Raw genomic sequence first — 8,935 nt, 5'->3', positions numbered from 1 at the left:
GCCCCCATATATTATAATTCCCTGAAAGTCAAGGTAGAGAAAAGTATGGTGGTATCTAGTAAGGAAAAATCTATTCCTTCTCATTTACTCCCTCAGTCATCCAGCAAAAATTACTGAAAAGATTTTCTAGTTATTTCTTCTTAGATTGTTAATAATAAGCTAGATTTCATTATGCTTTATCAATGTTTTAGGTAGTTAAATAGAAACATTAACCATTGATTCATTTTATTTTTTACCTGCAGGATTGATAACTGGCTTAATGCAGCAATTGAATGCTTGGAATATTTCCATGGTCAGTTAATAGTTACTGTTGGCCAGCAGTTAGTGCAACACAGAAATGAAGAGACAAGACTGAATACACAGAAGAAGTTACTCTTTGATGTCATAGTAAAATATTATTATCAGGAGTTCAGTTCAGTTCAGTTCAGTCGCTCAGTTGTGACCAACTCTTTGCAGCCCCATGAACTGCAGCACGCCAGGCCTCCCTGTCCATCACCAACTCCCGGTGTCTACCCAAACTCATGTCCATTGAGTCGGTGATGCCATCTAAACATCTCATACTCTGTCGTCCCCTTCTCCCGCCCTCAAACTTTCCCAGCATCAGGGTCTTTTCAAATGAGTCAGCTCTTCACATCAGGTGGCCAAAGTATTGGCGTTTCAGCTTCAATAGCAGTCCTTCCAATGAACACCCAGGACTGATCTCCTTTAGCATGGACTGGTTGGATCTCCTTGCAGTCCAAGGGACTCTCAAGAGTCTCCTCCAACACCACAGTTCAAAAGCATCAATTCTTCGGCGCTCAACTTTCTTTATAGTCCAACTCTCACATCCATACATGACCACTGGAAAAACCATAAAACCATAGCCTTGACTAGATGGACCTTTGTTGACAAAGTAATGTCTCTGCTTTTTAATATGCTGTCTAGGTTGGTCATAACTTTCCTTCCAAGGAGTAAGAGTCCTTTAATTTCATGGCTGCAATCACCATCTGCAGTGACTTTGGAGCCCAAAAAAATAGTCAGCCACTGTTTCCACTGTTTTCCCATCTCTTTCCCATGAAGTGATGGGACCAGATGCCATGATCTTAGTTTTCTGAATGTTGAGCTTTAAGCCAACTTTTTCACTCTCCTCTTTCACTTTCATCATGAGGCTCTTTAGTTCTTCTTCACTTTCTGCCATAAGAGTGGTGTCATCTGCATATCTGAGGTTATTGAGATTTCTCCTGGCAATCTTAATTACAGCTTGTGCTTCATCCAGCCGAGTGTTTCTCATGATGTACTCTGCATATAAGTTAAATAAGCAGGGTGACAATATACAGCCTTGATGGACTTCTTTTCCTATTTGGAACCAGTCTGTTGTTTCATGTCCAGTTCTAACTGTTGTTTCCTGACCTGCATACAGGTTGCTCAAGAAACAGGTCAGATGATCTGGTATTCCCACCTCTTTCAGAATTTTCCACAGTTTATTGTGATCCACACAGTCAAAGCCTTTAGCATAATCAATAAAGCAGAAATAGATGTTTTTCTGGAAGTCTCTTGCTTTTTCGATGATCCAGCGAATGTTGGCAATTTGATCTCTGGTTCCTCTGTCTTTTCTAAAACCAGCTTGAACATCTGGAAGTTCACGCTTCATGTATTGCTGAAGCCTGGCTTGGAGAATTTTGAGCATTACTTTACTAGCGTGTGAGATGAGTGCAATTGTGCAGTAGTTTGAGCATTCTTTGGCATTGCCTTTCTTTGGGATTGGGATGAAAACTGACCTTTTCCAGTCCTGTGGCCACTGCTGAGTTTTCCAAATCAGGAGAGAGGCTGCTTATTAACTGATGAGTATATTGGTTTTTATTCAGGAATTATTGAACTTTTAGTTAAGAGATGTTTAAAGTTAAATTTTCTTGCATAATAATAAAACCTGAAGATATGAGTTGCAGAAAATTATATGTATCATAGGAGTATTGCTTTTTTTGGCTGTTCCCTGCAGCTGGTAGGATTTTAGTTCCCCAAGAAGGGATTGAACTCATGCCCCCTGCAGTGGAAGCATGGATTCCTAACCACTGGACCACCATGTAATTCCCTGAATATTGCATTTTAATATTTTTTTCTATAGTGTCAAATTACTTCATGGAGTCTTTTTTTTTTTTTTGGCCAAGACCATGGCTTATGGAATCTTATGGAATCTTTGTTCCCCCACCACAGACGAAACCAAGGGACCTGTCAGTGAAAGCGCCGAGCCCTAACAACTAGATCACCAGCAAATTCCCTCATAGAGTTCTTTCTTCACTACTATTGCCTGTCATGTAAATTGTAATGTCAAATGTAATAATGTAGTATAGGAATTAGAGCTAAGGTAATTCTATCACAGGGACATTCTTAGAAATATTTTGATTCACTACAGGACTAGAGAGGGGCTTCCCTTGTGGCTCAGCTGGTAAAGAATTCGCCTTCGACGGGGGAGACCTGGGTTCGATCCCTGGGTTGGGAAGAGCCCCTGGAGAAGGGAAAGGCTACCCACTCCAGTATTCTGGCCTGGGCACTTCCATGGACTATACAGTCGCAAAGAGTTGGACATGACTGAGCAACTTTCACTTTCACAGGACTAGAGAATTGAGGTGTCTGTAAATATTAATTTTTAATGTACTAATTTGATGACCTTTTAGTAAAATAAAAATTGAGTGACATATCATGTCTTTTTTTAGCTATGTAGATGGCCACATAATTTCACATTAAAAACAAATTCAGGGGACTTCTCTAGTGGTCCAGTGATTAAGACTCTGCACTTTCAGTGCAGAGGGTGTGGGTTTGATTCCTGGTCAGGGAACTAAGATCCCACTGCTGTGGCATGTAGCCAAAAAAAAGAAATTAATGTTTGACAGTGCTGGATATAATTATGCATGTGTTTGGTATATTATATAGATAATTTCCTATATGTTTGAAATACTTTATAATAAAAACTTTTCAAATGTAAAAATGAATCTGCAAACCAAATACAGCATCACAGCATTTTAATTGACTGCTACATACTATAATCTCATCTATTTTTTCCCCTTGCTTTGTCTTCTTTGTAAACCCATGTAACAGAAAATGAAAAAAAACAGAAGCACTTGAAGCAACACAACTATATCTAAGATTGTTGTTGTCCAACAGTAGAGAAGAATTACGATGGCTACTTACTTTCATGGCAATTGCATCAGAAGCTAATGCCAACAAGTCACAAAAAAAGGTGAAAAAAACTGCAACAACAGTTTTAAAATCTTTTATTTATTTCGTTTAAAACCAATTCAAGCTAAAGAATCTTTTTGTTTACAGTTTGATAACAAAATGGTGTCCCTGAAAACTCCTGCCAAAGCAGCTTTGCAATCCAAGTCATTATTAAAAGTACAGGCAGGACAACTAGTCTTGTTCCTACTGGAGCTCCACTAAGAGCTCTTCAAGGTATGTCTGGCATTTTGCCTGGGCACACTTATTACTAAGCTATTTGTGTCAGATGAAAAAGCAAAGCATTCACTTAATAAATGATTTACTGAGTACCTATAATGGGCAAAGATTGAAGAATTGCTCTCTCCCCATACCCACTAAAGAAAAGGAAGCAAATTCAAAACAACGTTGGTATTTAGTTGATATTTACAAGTATATTGATTAATTTCTTCAACCTATTTCTGGTGCATTACTATGTGCCAGACACTGTCTTAGGTACTTGGAATACATTAGCAAACAAAACACAAAGATGTAGGCCCTTTTTCACTTTTGCTTCAGGGACCCAGGTTCAATCCCTGGTCGGGGAACCAGGATTCCACAGGCTGAGTGGCGCAGCCAAAAATAAAAAACGCACCCAATAAGTTATCATCATATAGTTTGATCAAAAGCGACAAATGCAATAGGAAAAAATAAAGAGCAGTTTAAGGGAATTTTGAGGTGCCAGGGTGGGGGTTAGTAGGAGCTTATGGTATTAAATGGTGTGGCCAAGGTTGGGCTCACTGAGAAAGTGAGATTTGAGCAGAGTGGAACGAGGAGAGTCAACTAAATGGCCGTGAGGGTTGAGGGGGTTGGTTTGGGGCAGAAAAATTGTTCCTAGAGCAGAGGCCTTGGAGGTGATGCTTGCCTGGGTGCTAAGGAACAACAGCAAGGAAGCGGTGAGAAGAGGGGAGAGTAGTGTGAGATGAGGTCAGAGAGGAGGTGGCCCTTGTAGACCATTGGAGAGACCTTGCCTGTCCTTGGAATAAAGTGGGGAATCATGAGAGATTTTGAGCACAACAGTGGCCTCATCCGACTGACATTTATGAAGATAACTGGCTTTTGTGTTGTGGACAGATTATAAAGAGGGAAGGAAAGAAGCAGAAAAATCTTTTAGGAGGCTATTGTAATAATCTGGGCAAGAAATGTGGTGACTTGAGACAAAGGAGTTGTTTGTCACTAACTAGTTAGTTGTTATCACTAACTCTAGCAATAGAGTTAGTGAGCCATTGTCAAATTCTTGATGTATTTTGAAAAAGATCTTAGAAAAAGATTTTTTTTTTCTAACATAAAAAAGATTACCTTTTTCTAAGGTAATCTTAGGAAAAGATTACCTTTTAGCCTCACTACTATATTTTAGTACCAGACACTGGTACTTTTAGTGGCATTATTTCTCCAAAGTTTCTATAAAGAAATATTCCCTTCTCAACTGGATGGGAGGGTAGTTTGGGGGAGTGTGGATATATTAAAATAAAAAAAATTGTTCCCTTCTCAATTCTTTTGTGTGTAAAAAATTTATCTCATGTCATTAGAGACACATTAGTTTGAATTTTGTAGCAGTTCTCTCACCCTTAACTGAAGTTTCTTTTCCATTATTTCAGAGAAAAAGGTGGTACTAAGTATATACAATAGAAGCAGTCCCTCTTTTATGACTTTTGAGTGAAATATATTCTAAAGCTCATTTAAAAATCAGTCGTTACTCTGTACCTCATTTTTCATCATAAAATATAATAAATAGAGATTAGGGCATTGGTTATATAAATGTTTAATTCTACAGTCACTAAACCAAAATTCCTTACTTATAAAATATGTATGTTTATTCCTTACTTATAAAAAGATCCAACCAGGAATTTAGAAAGAATGTTCTCTCTCCTCCTCTTCCTTACCACTTAGCATCTCCACTTTCTTCTCACTCTGCCTCCTCCTCTAGGTAAATGAATTCTCCTCTTTCCTACATATGGTTGAGAAGTTAGAAAGGATTTTTTACCTCCCCCTCATGTCAGGACTAGCAATGTCATAAAGATACTGGTTCAAATTTTGTAGCAGGACTGAAAGGGAGAAGGAACTTGATGTGCGCTGGAGGATGTGCTGGTATGGAATTCAGGAAGCAGGGAGAAGTGACTCCAATGACTGGTTTCTGGAGATTAAGGGATGAAGTATTTCAGGGAAATTGAGATGGGGGTATTTATAATACGGGATCTCAAGCAAGCCAAGCTTTTCCTTGTTACAGGGCTTTACCTGTGCTGTCTTGGGTATGTCTGGGACATTTTTTCTCCCATCTTTTTATGGCCTCACTCTTTCACATCACTTCAGGCCTCTGCTCAAAATGATAGCCTCTCAGTAACTAAGAGGGGTATCTTTCTATCTTCACTAAGATAGCTACCCATCTTCTTCACTCTAGCTTTGTATCTTGCTTTATGCTTTCTTAATGGCACTTATCACTACCTGAAATTATATATTTGCTGATTTCTGAAATTGTCTTTATCTCATGTGGAGTCATGTCTGAGAATGCAAATTCCATGAGTTCAGACTTGATGTGCTTATTTATCACCTAGAACTGTCCTGGCACATAGAAATCACTCACTAAATTTTTGTTGCATGACAAAATGAATTGATGGGGATGGCTTCATGTTTGTAAATTTTCAGGACAATAGAAGCTAATGGAAAGGTACCTACCTTGGGGCTCAAGATGGAGCTATGTGGATATGAGGTTCAACGTTGCTAGGTCTACCCTCTGTTAACAATGTTAGCTGAGGAATTATTTTCCCCAGATACATGTTGTAATCTGGGATTTCCTTTGTGTAATAACTAAGACTGGAAAAGGAGTATATATCTATTTTAAGAGAATGATGTTATTATGTATTTTAGAGCTACTATTTACATATAGATCATGTGATTACAGTGCAAGATTATCTAGACCAGTGCTGTTATGGAAGTACAAATAATTTTTATTATTGTATAACACTGTACTAATGATTGGTTAACCTAGTTTCAGATATACTACATATGTGGAAGTAGAAAATAGAATTTTAAGAATTCTAAAAAAATTTCAAGTATTTATATACCCTTTATAATTCAGAGGCCTTCTGCTACCCGCCCCCTTTCCCATCTGTAATCTTCTTCCCCTATGCATTGGTCAAAAAAACTGAGATTTTTTTTGCCATTCCCTTCTCCAGGGGATCTTCCTGACCCAAGGATCAAACCCGGGTCTCTCGCATTGCAGGCTGATTCTTTACTGTCTGAGCCACTAGGGAAGCCCCCTATATTAGATTACTGGCTAGAAAAATTCATATTAAAAACCTGAAAATATGTTTTTATGTAGACACCAGATACTTTATTGGATCTGGTTAGTAAGAAACTTAAGAAGCTTCTGCATGGAGAAGATCCAGATGCCATATCAGGTACTGACTCAAGACTTTTTCTTTCTATATCATTAAGTAACTGTTATAGTCACATAAGTTGGAAGGGAACCAAGGGTGAGTATGTAAAAAATGTATAATGCTATAAAAGGTGGTTACATTAAGGTTATTTTTTAATATCTCTAGAGTAAGTTCTTCTCTAGTTCTTTTTGGAAGCCCTCTGTTTGATTACCTTTCTTCTAAAAAGGTAAATACTTTCTGTATCTCATTGCTGCTTCCAGATGGGGGTATTTATAATAGGGAATCTCAAACAAGCCAAGCTTTTTCCTATTAGAGGGCTTTACCTGTGCTGTCTTGATTATAAAGACAAGGATAAATATTTGATATCAGAAACATTTAAAATCAAATGACTGAGAAAGTGGTTCAGATGATCAGATATGTGTCTGACTAAGGATGGAAAAAAGATGAACAAAGAAATATGGCATGGCAGGTTTTCATGTTCTGAGATAGATGTGAGTTGTGACAGGGCTACAGGCAGCATGGTATAGTATAGAGACTTCAAACCCTGGGAGTGGGGCAATCCCAGGTTCAGACCCGCTCAGCCGTGTGGTCCAAGCTTCTGTTTCTTTATTGATAAGGCAGGGCTAATAATAATAATGCCAACAACTCTACACCTTAGAACATTGAAGATTTAGTGAGAAAAAGTACAACAGGTTTGATATATGTAAACATTCATTGTAAGCTATTATTATTTGAAGGGCAGTAGATTCTGAACAGAGAGGTAGGTGTAGGATTTTAAGCTTTTAGAGGCAATGTAATTCCAGGGTGTCACCACATGTGTTTAAGCAAAGGCCATTATAGTGACAATAGAAAAAAAAACACAAAACCTAATATGAATGGGCTGTAGGATTTCATAAGTTACCATGATTGAGAACTGCTTTGCTGTGTCTGGAGACTAAGGTATCCCCATCTGTAGATTAGCGTAGAGAGAGGCTTAGTTGACTGTATATGTTAAGACGGCTCACAGAGAGACTGCTCATGTTCATGAAATTCTTTGTTCATGTTTTATACATGCTTCTGATGGGGATTCAGGACACACTACCCCAAAACATGGCACATGACACTGAATATTTTAAGCTGAAAGAGTTTGAGAAAATGGCGGAAGCAGGAGGGTTGCTCTGACCTACTCCCCTCTTGCCATTTCTCCCTGAAATAGGCTGTAACACCATCATATGAAAGATGCCCTCTCTACACCAGGAGCAAAGGACTATCCTTATCTCCCAAGGCAAAGGGAAGTCAAGAAGAATCTGAACAAACAGGCTTTGCTAACTTTTCCCAGTTTATTACAATTACCTCATACCTTACCTTGTCACATTCTTCCAGGACTGTGCATTCTTCATCAAAGAAAGGAAAGTGAAGTTGCTCAGTCGTGTCTGACTCTTTGAGACCCCATGGACTGCAGCCATAGGATTTTCCAGGGCAAGAGTACAGGAGTGGGTTGCCATTTCCTTCTCCAATTCTTTATCAAACCTAGCATAAAAGTATATAGGTCTGTTTCTTTGAGTCTTCATTTCCTTATGAAGGCTCCTATGTCACATAAAACTTATTAAATACATTTGTATGCTTTTATCAGTTGACTTCTCAGACCTAGCCAGGGACCCTAAGAAAGTCAAGGAAAACTGTTTCCTCCCCTTCACCTTCAATTTGTGAGTCATGTCACTTAAATTCCAGTGCATTCCACTTGAAACTCGAGTAGTAGTACGTTGGTTCTCCTACTTCATGGACTTATTTTGGAAATAAAATCAAATAATGTATGTAAAATAAGACAAGGGATGTTTTGCTCAAGTATAGAGCACATGTAAAGAAACAGTATTACTCTGAAGCAAAGAAATATGAGTATAAGTAATGTCATCTACCATATTTGAGGAAAAAAAAGTCTAGCATAACACCAGTTTGAATAGGTACATTTTCATGATTTTCTTTTTTTAACTTGCTTTTCCAATTGTACTTTTTTTTTTAGGTTTCACATCTTGCCAACGCTTGACATACAAGGAGTTTGAAAAACAAAAGGAAAGGACAAGCCAGTATCTTCACCAGTTGGCTCTTGACATTAATAATAACCCCAGTATCTCTTTGAAATGAAAAAATAAATTAATTAAAGAATTCCAAAAACACCACCCAGCAGTTTTGGATTAACGCTTCTGGGAGAAGAAACTATAATTTGTTAATATAAAGAACTCCTCTGGTGGTTTTCTCGAACTGCCAATACGCACACTACAGAGAAAGGATAGCCTATAAGCATTTTAAGTGTAATTATGCTTCAAATATGTTAAGGAAGAGTCAAAAGGTAT

This window comes from Giraffa tippelskirchi, chromosome 4, assembly GCF_054371585.1.
Source record: "Giraffa tippelskirchi isolate mGirTip1 chromosome 4, T2T-mGirTip1v1.2.pri, whole genome shotgun sequence".
In the NCBI taxonomy this organism is placed as follows: domain Eukaryota; kingdom Metazoa; phylum Chordata; class Mammalia; order Artiodactyla; family Giraffidae; genus Giraffa; species Giraffa tippelskirchi.
The sequence above is the reverse complement of the archived record's forward strand: the minus strand, read 5'-3'. Positions refer to the sequence as shown.